Genomic DNA, 14,782 nt, shown 5'->3' with positions numbered 1-14,782 from the left:
ACCAGGCTGACCCAGTAACTCATGTTAACTAGGTCGATGGAGTAACTCACCTCATTGACTTGTGTTAACTGGGTTGACTCAGTAATTCACATTAACTGGGTTGGTTCAGTAACTCACATTAATCAAGATGACCCAGTAACTCATGTTAACTAGGTTGATGCAGTAACTCACATCATTAACTCGTGTTAACTGGGTTGACTCAGTAACTCACATTAACCAAGCTGACTCAGTAATCCCCATTAAAAGGAGTTACTTGTGACAGCCACACACGTAATTTTCTCAAGGATTCCGGATGAATCCAGCGTGCCAGTGAGATTGCATACCTTCTCAACACACTAGAGTTCTGTGGAAAATCATGAATTTCAAACTGCTGCTGTCACGGGAGATGTTCTGCAGAGACCCAGAGGTAGCACCGAGCTATTGCGAACTGGAGCAGGAGTCGGCATGTGCCAGCCACAACATCTGCTGATTGCACAGGGAGCACATTGGTATTCTGTGTAAAGTGAAAATTAGAAACAGACTGAGCACTTTAAAAATAAACTGACACCGCCGATAACGGGGTTCTGAAATATGTGCGTGAATGATTTGTAATTTGTATTCCAAAGTACAAGACCAATTTAAAAATAATATCCAAAGCAGTGCTTGGACATGTTTCGTGTCGAATGTTAGTTCAAGATGGTTTTCCTTTCTGATATGGTGTTACAAGCAGTAACTTTCCTGAATTTCTAAAGAACCAGGCTGAAGGTCTGGTGGAGTTTCAGACCCACTGCAGAATCAAACAAAAATTGGATTTGACACCTTGATTATTGTTTCCAAGAAAGAATCACATCAGCCAGATCCATTGTGGGGTTTGGCCAACACCACCATCAAAGAGATCTTGAAAGACAATGCCTCAAAAGGGTGGCATCCATCAGTAAGGAACTTCACCATCCAGTGTGTGCCCTCTTCTCACTGCAATCATCAGGGAGGAGGTACAGGAGTGTGAGGACTCACAGTCAATATTTTACAAACAGCTTCTTCCCTTCTGTCATCAAATTTCTAATTGAATTATGAACCCATAAATATACCTGACTCTTTTGCTCTTGTTTTGAGCTATTTTTTATACTTCTTTGTAACTTAGAGTATTTTTAAGTATTGCAACATACTGCTGCCGAAAAGCAACAGATTTCATGAGATACCTCAGTAATAATAAACTTGATTCTGATTCTGATTCTAAAGGAATTGGGGGAGGATTAGAGGTGGAGAAATATCCAACACAGAGTTTGGCTACACACAAAGACATTTTCAGAGTGCTATATCTATCCTTTCAAGACCCTAAATAGTCCTTCCAGGTGAGCAGGCACTTCACTTGCAAATCTGTTGGGGTCATCTACTGTATCCAGTGCAGCCTCCTCAACACTAGTGAGACCTGATGTAGATTGTGGGATCTCTTTGTCAAGCACCTCTGCTCCACCCACAAAAAGTAGTATTTCCCAGTGGTCAATAATTTCAACTCCTATCCCTATTTCTGTTTTGACATGTCAGTCCATGGCTGCCCACAGCTCCAATCTGCTAATTAAATTTGCCGATGACACTACATTGATTGGCCTTATCTCAAACAATAACGAGGTAGCCTACAGGGAAGAAGTCATCTCTCTGACACAGTGGTGTCAAGAAAACAACCTCTCCCTCAATGTTACCTCTGTCTCCTCTCCTCGCCGAAAACTCTGGCCTCGGACCCCCGCTCGGGGTCCATTCCGTCACCCAGCTTACAGCAACGCGTCCTCTCTCTCTCACCCCCTCACACCGACTCCCCAAATCCCTGCCAACAATAGTTTACAGACCCAGAAGGGAGAATAAAACCAATCCCAATTGGCCAACAAATGAATACAATTCCCGTTATCAGTAATTTTAACCCAAACAAACTTGGAGAGAAAGCACTTATCATAACAAAGAAGCATTCCTACTTTTAACAAAACAGCCATTTTGATTAACATACAAAGTAACAAAAGAACCCCCTTACACAAAAAAACCCCACGAAAGAAGAAACCCGCTTACATGAAAAAGCAACAACAGTGCCCGTTTCACCTCAGAGGTTTGAGGAAGTTTGAGATGGGCCCCCCAATTCCTAATAACTTCCTACAGAGGTACAATTGAGAGCATCCTGACTGACTGCATCACTGCCTGGTATGGGAACTGTATTTCCATCAATCACAGGACTCTGCAGAGAGTGGTGCGGACCAACCAGTGCATCTGAAGTTGTGAACTTCCCATGATTCAGGACATTTACAAGGACAGGTGTGAAAAAAGGGCCCGGAGGATCTCTGGGGACCTAAGTCACCCCAACCACAGTCTATTCCAGTTGCTACCATCCAGGAAACGGTACCGCAGCATAAAAGCCAGGACCAACGGGCTCCGGGACAGCTTCTTCCACCAGGCCATCAGACTGATTAACTCACACTGAGTGTATTTCTATGTTACATTTAAAGTTCTATTTATATTAAGTTTCTAGACAGAGGCGGAGCGAAGTGACGATAGTGCTAAACAGTGACTCCTTTGCTTGTATCTTTGGAAACCGCTCTATTTCCATCTTTAACATCTCTATTTTTCCCTTTCAGAGTTCTTTTGAAGACCCTGACCTGGAGTTACATGCTGACTTTGTTTTTTTTTTTTACGGGAATGGGACCCATTCTCGGGGTGTCACAACCGGCCGTTATCCAATGTGCCAAGGGTGCAGCCTATGAGCTCGGCTCGCCTTTGAAGGCCTAGGATCTCGAGGCGCTGGAGATGGGCAGATCAACGGTCCATGTCCCCAACTGGTGTTGTGGGAGCTGGAATACCTTTCGCTGTGTGCCCAGAGACCTGAGATCTTTGGGCACCGAGCTCAGAAAAAGCAATGCAATGAAATTTTAACATCGTAAACCAGCAAGTTGTTTGTTACACTTCCCCTCTCGCTGTGAAACAGAGACACTTCTTTCCTCCTTATTCGGGAGAGAGAGAGCCTGTCTTATGTCAGGTGAACAATGTAGTCTTTGGAGTACTGCACGTCCATGTCTTTGCTGTTGCTTTGCTCACACTTGAGTGCTTGGTGGCGGGTGCCAATGCTTTTTTTTTGCTGGTGTGGGGAGGAGTAATCTTTGCTTGCTGTTGCTTACACAAGGGAGGGAAGGGAGCTGGGGTTGGGGGGGACTTTGGGGTTCTAACGTTTGACTGTCATTCATTCTTCGGGGAACTCTATTTCCGTGGATGGTTGCGAAGAAAAAGCATTTCAGGATGTATATTGTATACATTTCTCTGACATTAAACGTACCTTTGAAACCTTTGATTGCACATTTAGATGGAGATGTAACATACAGATTTTTACTCCTCATATATGTGAAGGATATAAGAAATAAAGTCAACTCAATTAAGCCTTCTCTTCTACAATGATGAAGGCACTCTCAGGTTAGAGGAGCAACATCTCATATTCTGTCTCGGTAGCTCCAACCTGATGCCATGAACATCAATTTCTCCAACTTTTGGTAATTTTCCCCTCCCCCTTCCCTCTTCAGTTCCTCACTCTGGCTTCTTCTCCTCTCCTGCCTATAGCCTTCCCCTGGGTGTCTCCCCTCCTTCCCTTTTCTCCATGGTCTACACTCCTCTCCTATCCGATTCCTTCTTCTCTAACCCCTTACCTTTTCCATTTATCTCCTCCCAGCTTCTTACTCCATCCCTCCCCCCCCACTCACCCGGTGTCACCCATCACCTTCCAACTTGTCCCCCTCCCCACTCACCCGGTGTCACCCATCACCTTCCAACTTGTCCCCCTCCCCTCTCACCCGGTGTCACCCATCACCTTCCTTTCCACATCTACTCTGTCCAACCCTTTCAACATTTGAAATGTTTCTATGAGATCCCCTCTCATTCTTCTATACTCTAATGAGTACAATCCAAGAGCCGACAAACGCTCCTCATATGTTAGTCCCTGCATTCCAGGAATCATCCTAGTGAATCTTCTCTGAATTCTCTCCAACATCAGCACATCCATTCTAAGATAGGGGGCCCAAAACTGCACACAGTATTCCAAATGGGGTCTCACCAGTGCCCCATAGAGCCTCATCAACACCTCCTTACTCTTATACAATATTCCTCTTGAAATGAATGCCAACATAGCATTCGCTTTCCTTACTGCCAATCCAACCTGGTGGTTAACCTTTAGGGTATCCTGCACTAGGACCCCCAAGTCCCTTTGCACTTCCAATTTTTGAATTTTCTCCCCATTTAAATAATAATCTGCCCGATTGTTTCTTCTTCCAAAATGTACAACCGTACATTTCTCAACATTGTATCTCATCTGCTATTTCTTTGCCCACTCTCCTAAACTGACCAAGTCTCTCTGCAACCTTTTCGTTTCCTCAACACTTCCTGCTCCTCCACTTATCTTGCTGTCATCCACAAACTTAGCCACAAAACCATTTACTCCATAATCTAAATCGTCGATATGCAATGTAAAAAGAAGAGGCCCCAACACCGACCCCTGTGGAACACCACTAGTAACCAGCAACCAACCAGAATAGGATCCCTGTATTCCCACTCTTTGCTTTCTACCCATCAGCCAATGCTCCAGCCATTCCAATATCCTTCCTGTAATTCCATGGGCTCTCATCTTATTAAGTAGCCTCTTAAGCGGCACCTTATCAAAGGCCTTTTGGAAATCCAAATACAGCCTCTTCCTTGTCAATCTTATTTGAGATTACCTCAAAAAATTCCAATAGGTTGGTGAGGCAGGATCTTCCTTTCATGAAACCATGCTGGCTTGGGCCCATCTTGCCATGCACCTCAAGGTAATTCACAACCTCATCCTTGAGGATCGACTCCAATAACTTTCAACTACCGATGTCAATGAATAGGTCTGTAATTTTCTTTTTGCTGCCTCCCCCCTTTCTTAAACAACGGAACTAAATTTGCGTCCTTCCAGTCCTCCGGAACCATGCCAGAGTCTACTGATTGCTGGAAGATTATTTTCAATGCCTCCACAATCTCCAAAGCCAAAGAGATGAGGCAAGGACAAGTTGTGGACCCAGTGGGTCAACATCCCACAGATAGAAACATAGAAAATAGGTGCAGGAGTAGGCCACTTGGCCCTTCGAGCCTGCACCGCCATTCAGTATGATCATGGCTGATCATCCAACTCAGAACCCTGTACCTGCTTTCTCTCCATACCCACTGATCCCTTTAGCCACAAGGGCCATATCTAACTTATGAACAAGGCCTTCCATGAACAGAGTGAATAAATACTGGGGGTGAGTGAGGAGAATGGACAGTACCTCAGGAAGTCAGCAGAGTCCTCGCGTCCTCCATATGACCCACAGAGCTGGTGTAAGATTTAATATTTAAATGAATAAAGCCCCTTGTGGTCAACCCAAGATTGTCTGCCATGTGGATTTTAATTTAACAAGTAAGATTTTTTGTTTGTTGCCACTTTCAAGGATGATAATTATATTTTATTAAACATTCACTTTATCAGAAATAACATGTTTTTTAGAAAATCCTCAAATATTCAGTAATAAGGATGGTAATCTGATTTCAGAATACATCAGCATATAAATTGAAAATGATCTTGCTCACAATATTGAATAGAGCTGGACAATGTGGCAGGTTAACATTTGGGAAGCATTTTTAATTGATGTTATGTTGTGCAGCTGAAGAGTAGTTTTGTTCTGCTGGATGGTGTGATGGTACAGTGAAATAGTTACATTTACTGTTCGGTGATGGACTGGGCCTGTTTCACAGTGATGATCTGGGTCTGTTCCACAGTGCCCAGGTGGGCTGTGTACGTGGTCTGTTCAGTGATGGACTGGGTCTGTCTGTTCCACAGTGTCCGGGCTGGGTTGTGTCACGTGGTCTGTTCGGTGATGGACTGGGTCTGTCTGTTCCACAGTGTCCGGGCTGGGTTGTGCCACGTGGACTGTTCGGTGATGGACTGGGTCTGTCTGCTCCACAGTGCCTGGGCTGGGTCGTGCCACGTGGTCTGTTTGGTGATGGACTGGGTCTGTCTGTTCCACAGTGTCCGGGCTGGGTCGTGTCATGTGGTCTGTTTGGTGATGGACTGGGTCTGTCTGTTCCACAGTGTCTGGGCTGGGTCGTGTCACGTGGTCTGTTTGGTGATGGACTGGGTCTGTCTGTTCCACAGTGCCTGGGCTGGGTCGTGCCACGTGGTCTGTTTGGTGATGGACTGGGTCTGTCTGTTCCACAGTGTCTGGGCTGGGTCGTGCCACGTGGTCTGTTTGGTGATGGACTGGGTCTGTCTGTTCCACAGTGTCCGGGCTGGGTCGTGCCACGTGGTCTGTTTGGTGATGGACTGGGTCTGTTCCACAGTGTCCGGGCTGGGTCGTGTCACGTGGTCTGTTCGGTGATGGACTGGGTCTGTCTGTTCCACAGTGTCCGGGCTGGGTCGTGTCACGTGGTCTGTTTGGTGATGGACTGGGTCTGTCTGTTCCACAGTGTCCGGGCTGGGTCGTGCCACGTGGTCTGTTTGGTGATGGACTGGGTCTGTTCCACAGTGTCCGGGCTGGGTCGTGTCACGTGGTCTGTTCGGTGATGGACTGGGTCTGTCTGTTCCACAGTGTCCGGGCTGGGTCGTGTCACTTGGTCTGTTTGGTGATGGACTGGGTCTGTCTGTTCCACAGTGTCCGGGCTGGGTCGTGCCACGTGGTCTGTTCGGTGATGGACTGGGTCTGTCTGTTCCACAGTGTCCGGGCTGGGTCGTGCCACGTGGTCTGTTCGGTGATGGACTGGGTCTGTCTGCTCCACAGTGTCCGGGCTGGGTCATGCCACGTGGTCTGTTTGGTGATGGACTGGGTCTGTCTGTTCCACAGTGTCCGGGCTGGGTCGTGCCACGTGGTCTGTTTGGTGATGGACTGGGTCTGTTCCACAGTGTCCGGGCTGGGTCGTGTCACGTGGTCTGTTCGGTGATGGACTGGGTCTGTCTGTTCCACAGTGTCCGGGCTGGGTCGTGCCACGTGGTCTGTTCGGTGATGGACTGGGTCTGTCTGTTCCACAGTGTCCGGGCTGGGTCGTGCCACGTGGTCTGTTCGGTGATGGACTGGGTCTGTCTGCTCCACAGTGTCCGGGCTGGGTCGTGTCACGTGGTCTGTTCGGTGATGGACTGGGTCTGTCTGTTCCACAGTGTCCGGGCTGGGTCGTGCCACGTGGTCTGTTCGGTGATGGACTGGGTCTGTCTGTTCCACAGTGTCCGGGCTGGGTCGTGTCACGTGGTCTGTTCGGTGATGGACTGGGTCTGTCTGCTCCACAGTGTCCGGGCTGGGTCGTGCCACGTGGTCTGTTTGGTGATGGACTGGGTCTGTCTGTTCCATAGTGTCCGGGCTGGGTCGTGCCACATGGTCTGTTTGGTGATGGACTGGGTCTGTTCCACAGTGTCCGGGCTGGGTCGTGCCACATGGTCTGTTTGGTGATGGACTGGGTCTGTTCCACAGTGCCTGGGCTGGGTCGTGTCATGTGGTCTGTTCGGTGATGGACTGGGTCTGTCTGTTCCACAGTGTCCGGGCTGGGTCGTGCCTCGTGGTCTGTTCGGTGATGGACTGGGTCTGTCTGCTCCACAGTGTCCGGGCTGGGTCGTGTCACGTGGTCTGTTCGGTGATGGACTGGGTCTGTCTGTTCCACAGTGTCCAGGCTGGGTCGTGTCACGTGGTCTGTTTGGTGATGGACTGGGTCTGTCTGTTCCACAGTGTCTGGGCTGGGTCGTGTCACGTGGTCTGTTTGGTGATGGACTGGGTCTGTCTGTTCCACAGTGTCCGGGCTGGGTTGTGCCACGTGGTCTGTTTGGTGATGGACTGGGTCTGTCTGTTCCACAGTGTCCAGGCTGGGTTGTGTCACGTGGTCTGTTTGGTGGTGGACTGGGTCTGTTCCACAGTGTCCGGGCTGGGTTGTGCCACGTGGTCTGTTTGGTGATGGACTGGGTCTGTCTGTTCCACAGTGTCCGGGCTGGGTCGTGCCACGTGGTCTGTTCGGTGATGGACTGGGTCTGTCTGTTCCACAGTGTCCGGGCTGGGTTGTGCCACGTGGTCTGTTCGGTGATGGACTGGGTCTGTTCCACAGTGTCCGGGCTGGGTTGTGTCACGTGGTCTGTTCGGTGATGGACTGGGTCTGTCTGTTCCACAGTGTCCAGGCTGGGTTGTGCCACGTGGTCTGTTCGGTGATGGACTGGGTCTGTTCCACAGTGTCCAGGCTGGGTCGTGTCACATGGTCTGTTCGGTGATGGACTGGGTCTGTACATTTTCCACAGTGTCCGGGCTGGGTCGTGCCACGTGGTCTGTTCGGTGATGGACTGGGTCTGTCTGTTCCACAGTGTCCGGGCTGGGTTGTGCCACGTGGTCTGTTCGGTGATGGACTGGGTCTGTTCCACAGTGTCCGGGCTGGGTTGTGTCACGTGGTCTGTTCGGTGATGGACTGGGTCTGTCTGTTCCACAGTGTCCAGGCTGGGTTGTGCCACGTGGTCTGTTCGGTGATGGACTGGGTCTGTTCCACAGTGTCCGGGCTGGGTCGTGTCACATGGTCTGTTCAGTGATGGACTGGGTCTGTACATTTTCCACAGTGTCCGGGCTGGGTCGTGCCACGTGGTCTGTTCGGTGATGGACTGGGTCTGTCTGTTCCACAGTGTCCGGGCTGGGTTGTGCCACGTGGTCTGTTTGGTGATGGACTGGGTCTGTCTGCTCCACAGTGTCCAGGCTGGGTCGTGTCACGTGGTCTGTTCGGTGATGGACTGGGTCTGTCTGTTCCACAGTGTCCGGGCTGGGTTGTGCCACGTGGTCTGTTCGGTGATGGACTGGGTCTGTTCCACAGTGTCCGGGCTGGGTCGTGTCACGTGGTCTGTTCGGTGATGGACTGGGTCTGTCTGTTCCACAGTGTCCGGGCTGGGTCATGCCACGTGGTCTGTTCGGTGATGGACTGGGTCTGTCTGTTCCACAGTGTCCAGGCTGGGTCGTGTCACGTGGTCTGTTCGGTGATGGACTGGGTCTGTTCCACAGTGTCCGGGCTGGGTCGTGTCACGTGGTCTGTTCGGTGATGGACTGGGTCTGTTCCACAGTGTCCGGGCTGGGTCGTGTCACGTTGTCTGTTCGGTGATGGACTGGGTCTGTTCCACAGTGTCCGGGCTGGGTTGTGTCACGTGGTCTGTTCGGTGATGGACTGGGTCTGTCTGTTCCACAGTGTCCGGGCTGGGTCATGCCACGTGGTCTGTTCGGTGATGGACTGGGTCTGTCTGTTCCACAGTGCCTGGGCTGGGTCGTGCCACGTGGTCTGTTTGGTGATGGACTGGGTCTGTCTGTTCCACAGTGTCCGGGCTGGGTCATGCCACGTGGTCTGTTCGGTGATGGACTGGGTCTGTCTGTTCCACAGTGCCTGGGCTGGGTCGTGCCACGTGGTCTGTTCAGTGATGGACTCGTCTGTCTGTTCCACTGTGTCGGGGCTGGGTCATGCCACGTGGTCTGTTCGGTGATGGACTCGTCTGTCTGTTCCACTGTGTCCGGGCTGGGTCATGCCACGTGGTCTGTTCGGTGATGGACTGGGTCTGTCTGTTCCACAGTGCCTGGGCTGGGTCGTGCCACGTGGTCTGTTCAGTGATGGACTCGTCTGTCTGTTCCACTGTGTCCGGGCTGGGTCGTGTCACGTGGTCTGTTTGGTGATGGACTGGGTCTGTCTGTTTCACAGTGTCCGGGCTGGGTCATGCCACGTGGTCTGTTTGGTGATGGACTCGTCTGTCTGTTCCACAGTGTCCAGGCTGGGTCGTGCCACGTGGTCTGTTCGGTGATGGACTGGGTCTGTCTGTTCCACAGTGTCCGGGCTGGGTTGTGCCACGTGGTCTGTTCGGTGATGGGCTGGGTCTGTTCCACAGTGTCCGGGCTGGGTCGTGCCACGTGGTCTGTTCGGTGATGGACTGGGTCTGTCTGTTCCACAGTGCCTGGGCTGGGTTGTGCCACGTGGTCTGTTCGGTGATGGACTGGGTCTGTCTGTTCCACAGTGTCCGGGCTGGGTCGTGCCACGTGGTCTGTTCGGTGATGGACTGGGTCTGTCTGTTCCACAGTGCCTGGGCTGGGTCGTGCCACGTGGTCTGTTCGGTGATGGACTGGGTCTGTCTGTTCCACAGTGCCTGGGCTGGGTCGTGCCACGTGGTCTGTTCAGTGATGGACTGGGTCTGTCTGTTCCACAGTGCCTGGGCTGGGTCGTGCCACGTGGTCTGTTCAGTGATGGACTGGGTCTGTCTGTTCCACAGTGCCTGGGCTGGGTCGTGCCACGTGGTCTGTTCGGTGATGGACTGGGTCTGTCTGTTCCACAGTGCCTGGGCTGGGTCGTGCCACGTGGTCTGTTCAGTGATGGACTGGGTCTGTCTGTTCCACAGTGCCTGGGCTGGGTCGTGCCACGTGGTCTGTTCGGTGATGGACTGGGTCTGTCTGTTTCACAGTGCCCTTCAGAACACAGAATCAAAGGGTTACTCTCAAAGGTGGTGATTTATCAGTATATAGGAAGGAGACTGAAAGTCCAGTTGAATGGTGCCACAACAAGAACCTCCTAATCAATGTAGCAAAACCAAAGAGCTGATTATGTACTGCAGGAGCTAAAAGCCAGTCATCCATGTACCAGTCCTCTTTAGGGAATCAGAGGTGGAGTGGGTCAATAGCTCTAAATACTTGAGTTAACATATCAGAGGATACTTCCTGGGATACAGTAAGTTCTATCACAGGAAGCATAACAGCACTTCCATTTTCTTAGAAGTTTGTGTAGATTTGGCATGTCACCAAAAGCTTTGAACTTCTGCAGGTGCATGGCGAAGAGTATCTGGACTGGTTGCTCATGACTTGGTATGGAAACACCAATAACCAGGAAGTGCAAAGTTTACAGTCCAGTTCATCACAGGCAAAGCTTTCCCACTATTGAACACATTTACTCAGAGCACTACCACAAGAAAGAAGCATTCATTATTAAGGACCCCCCACAACCCCGCCCAGTCCTGATCATGTTCTCTTCTCACTACTACCTGTGGATAGGACATACAGGAGCCTTTGGTTCCACACCACCAGGTTCAGGGACAGTTAACCTACAACCATCAGACTCCTGAATCAGCATAGATAACTTCACTCACCTCAACTCTGAACTGATTTACACAATATGCCTTTTTCACAATATGTTTTGCGAAACAGACAGAAAAAAAAAGAAAAGGTGGATGTTGTATATTTGGATATTCAGAAGGCCTTTGACGAGGTGCCACACATGAGGCTACTTTTCAAGCTAAGAGACCTTGGTATTACAGAAAAGATACTAGCATTGATAGAGCATTAGCTGATTGGCAGGAAGTATAGAGTGGGAATAAAGGGAGCCTTTTCTAGTTGGCTGCCAATGACTGGTGGTGTTCCACAGGGGTCTGTGCGGGGGTTGTTTCTTTTCACATTAGATATCTATGATTTGGATAATGGGATTGATGGCTTTGAGACCAAGTTTGCAGATGCTATGAAGATAGGTAGAGGGGCAGGTAGTTTTTAGTAAGTAAGGAGACTACAGAAGGTTTAGTCAGATGAGGAGAATGGACAAAGAAGTGGCAGAAGAAATAGGGTGTTGAGAAGTGTACAGTCATGCACTTTGGTAGAACAAATAAAAGGGATGACTATTTCTAAATGGAGAGAAGATTCAAAAATCTGAGGTGTAAGGGGACTTGGGAATCCTCGTGCGGGATTCCTGAAAGGTTGATTTGAAGATGGAATCAGTGGTGAGGAAAGCAAATGTGACATTAGCATTAACTTTCAGAGGACTAGAATATAAAAGCAAGGATGTAATGTTGAGATTTTATAAAGCACTGGGGAGGCCTCACTTGGAGTATTGTGAGCCCCTCATCTAAGAAAGGATGTGCTGACATTGGAGAGGGTTCAAAGGAGGTTCACGAGAATAATTCCAGGATTGAATGGCTTGTCATAGAATGAGGAGCTTTTGGTGTCTCTGGATCTGTATTCATTAGAATTCAGAATAATGTGAGGTGACCTCATTAAAACCTACCAAATGTTGAAAGGCCTAAATAGAGAGACTGTAGAGAGGATGTTTTCTATGGTGGAAGAGTCTAAAAACACAAGACTCAGAATAGAGGGACATCTTTTTAGAATGAAGAGAATGTGGAATTTACTTAGCCAGAGGGTGCTGATTCTGTGGAAGTCATTGGGCATATTCAATGCAGAGGTTGATAGCTTCTTGATTAGTCAGGGTATGAGGGGATACAAAAAGAAGCCAGACTGGCGCTGAGAGGGAAAGTGGATTGGCAATGATGAAATGGTGGAGCAGAGTCGATGGGCCAAATGTCCTAATTCTTCTCCTGTATCTTAAGGTCTTATGGTCTTCTTTTGTATATTGGTTGTTTGTCAGTCTTTGTTTCTATACAGTGCTTATAAAAAGTATTCATCCCCTTGGAAGTTTAAATGTTTAATTGTTTTACAACATTAAATCACAGTGAATTTAATTTGGCTTTTTTTGACTATGATCAACAGAAAAAGACACTTTTGTGTCGAAGTGAAAACAGATCTTAGGTCTCTTGGTGGCCTCTCACTAGTCCCCTTCTTATACAGCCACTCAGGTTTTGGGGACGGCAGATTTACAATTATGCCATATTCTTTCCATTTCTTGATGATTGATTAAACTGTACTTTAAGGGATATTCAGTGACTTGGAAATTTTCTTCTATCCATCTCCTTACTTGTGCATTTCAATAACCTTTTTGTGAAGTTGCTTGGAGTGTTCTTTTGTCTTCATGGTGTAGTTTTTGCCAGGATACTGACTCCCCAGCAGTTGGACCTTCCAGACAAGGGCATATTTTTACTACAATCAATTGAAACACCTTGACTGCACACAGGTCTCCAAAAGCAGATCTCCATTTAACTAATTATGTGACTTCTAAAACCAATTGGCTGCACCAGTGGTGATTTGGAGTGTCATTTTAAAGGGGGTGGAAGTGAATACTTAGGCAATCAATTATTTTGTGCTTTATATTTGTAATTAATTTAAATCACTTTGTAGAGATCTGTTTTCACTTTGACACAAAAGTGTCTTTTTCTGCTGATTAGTGTCAAAAAAGCCAAATTAAATCCACTGTGCACATACGAGGAAATCTGCAGATGCTGGAAATTCAAGCAACACACACAAAATGCTGGTGGAACGCACTAGGCCAGGCAGAATCTATAGGAAGAAGTGCTGTCGACGTTTTGGGCTGAGACCCTTCGTGAGGACTAACTGAAAGGAAAGATAGTAAGAGATTTGAAAGTAGGAGGGGGAGGGGGAAATGCGAAATGATAGGAGAAGACCGGAGGGGGTGGGATGAAGCTAAGAGCTGGAAAGGTGATTGGCGAAAGTGATACAGAGCTGGAGAACAGAAAGGATCATGGGATGGGAAGCCTCGGGAGAAAGAAAGGGGGAGGGGAGCACAAGAGGGAGATGGAGAACAGGCAAAGTTTGATGGGCAGAGAGAGAAAAAAAAGAGGGGCAGGAAAATAAATAAATCAGGAATGAGGAAAGAAGGGGAGGAAGGGCATTAACGGATTCTCGGCCCAAAACGTCAACATTGCTTCTTCCTACAGATGCTGCCTGGCCTGCTGCATTCCACCAGCATTTTGTGTGTGTTGCTTGAATCCGCTGCGATTCAATGTTGTAAAACAATAAAACATAAACACTTCCAAAGGGAGTGAATACTTTTTATAGGAACTGTGTGTGTTAGTTTGTGTGTGTGTGTGTGTGTGTGTGTGTATGTATGTATATGAGAGAGAGCGAGCACGCGTGAGCACTGGGAGGAAACCCACACAGTCATGGCGAGAATCTACAAGCTCCTTATTAGTGCTGTAGTGTTATTCCAGGCGCTACACTACCGAATAAGAGCTCCAGATCTGACAGCAATGCCAAAGATAGCCAACTGTTTGGGAAGTGCCAGCAGTCTCCTGTTAACACAGCGACAAAACCATAAACAGTTTGTCAGCCCATAATAACGCTAACAAACTTCCAGGTCAGATTTACAGGAAAGCAAAATTGTCACTGCCGATGGTTTAATCTTGCTAGGATTGTGAGGGTACCATGACCAGTCATTCAGTACCCTTGAGATCTCAGAATAGGCTATTGGGCACCTTCTGTTTGAACTAACTAAACTGCACTACAACAGAAATACAGTTTATATCACTCCTAATTTGAACGGAAATCTCAAATTTAAAAAGTAGCACATTTTTCCTGCATTACAGGAAGTCTTTTGAAGTCCAGCTTCCAAGTTTCAAAACACCTTTTAGCTACTGATTATACAGGAAATAGATTTCCTTCACTTTGATGGCATGCTGATCAAGGGGAAAGATCTCATTAAAAGCCCAAAACAGACTTCGTTCCTGCTGTAGGAGCAGGTGGGTCTCCACCGTCACGATGTGCGCTGGCAATATTGGAATACGAGCAGAGTAAAGGCAAACTCCGATATAGAGACGGTGAAGAGGGTTTTTCATAATAATGCCAAAAGAACATTGGTGACACAGCCGAATGACACTGTGAGAAGTAACATTCTCAAGCCTCGGACCCTATGACTAGCACTTATTGGGCATCCGCTTAAATAATACAAGTAACACAGAACACCAAGCCTATCAGGTAAATTTAAAGGGAAAGCACCAGGAGACCGTGGAGTCACTTGAGAAAAACACAAGGAACTCGAAACAATTAACAAGTCTTATAAACAATAATTAACCAATTCAGGTGCTTTAAAAACCTTGGAGCCCAATGTTCTCTGCCTCTCGGTACAGGCCTGAGGC

General features: G+C 48.3%; 1 protein-coding gene across 1 annotated transcript in view; it reads right to left on the bottom strand.

Moving 5' to 3' along the window:
- Window positions 1–387: 387 nt before the first annotated feature.
- The window catches only part of caly (calcyon neuron-specific vesicular protein), a 59,817-nt gene continuing 45,422 nt past the window's right edge, over window positions 388–14,782 (bottom strand). The window contains exon 6 of the transcript XR_009507324.1: window positions 388–493. The gene's annotated coding sequence lies outside the window, so the exon portion shown is untranslated. The remainder of the gene's footprint in view (window positions 494–14,782) is intronic.

The sequence above is a fragment of the Hypanus sabinus genome, chromosome 21 (assembly GCF_030144855.1).
Source record: "Hypanus sabinus isolate sHypSab1 chromosome 21, sHypSab1.hap1, whole genome shotgun sequence".
In the NCBI taxonomy this organism is placed as follows: domain Eukaryota; kingdom Metazoa; phylum Chordata; class Chondrichthyes; order Myliobatiformes; family Dasyatidae; genus Hypanus; species Hypanus sabinus.
The sequence above is the reverse complement of the archived record's forward strand: the minus strand, read 5'-3'. Positions and strand labels throughout refer to the sequence as shown.